A 247-nucleotide genomic window follows, 5' to 3' on the forward strand; every position below is an offset into this window, starting at 1 on the left:
TAAAGATAAAAGAAATAGAATTTGGTTTACCAAAACCCATAAATCTGTAGTTCCAAAAAGTAAGGCTTTGCCATTCTTATCGCAAGCTTTCAATGTTTTTTTCCCAGGCGCCTTTCGCCATTGGAATTGGAAGGGTGGTCCTCTTTAAACCCTTGCAGGCTGATCCGGGAATGTCCTTGGTGCAAAATTCCGCTTTGTTTTAATGCCTTGCGCCAATGTGAACTTAACATGGGCCTTGAAAAAGGCA

Source organism: Trypanosoma theileri (assembly GCF_002087225.1).
Source record: "Trypanosoma theileri isolate Edinburgh chromosome Unknown TM35_Tth_18_V1, whole genome shotgun sequence".
NCBI lineage: Eukaryota > Euglenozoa > Kinetoplastea > Trypanosomatida > Trypanosomatidae > Trypanosoma > Trypanosoma theileri.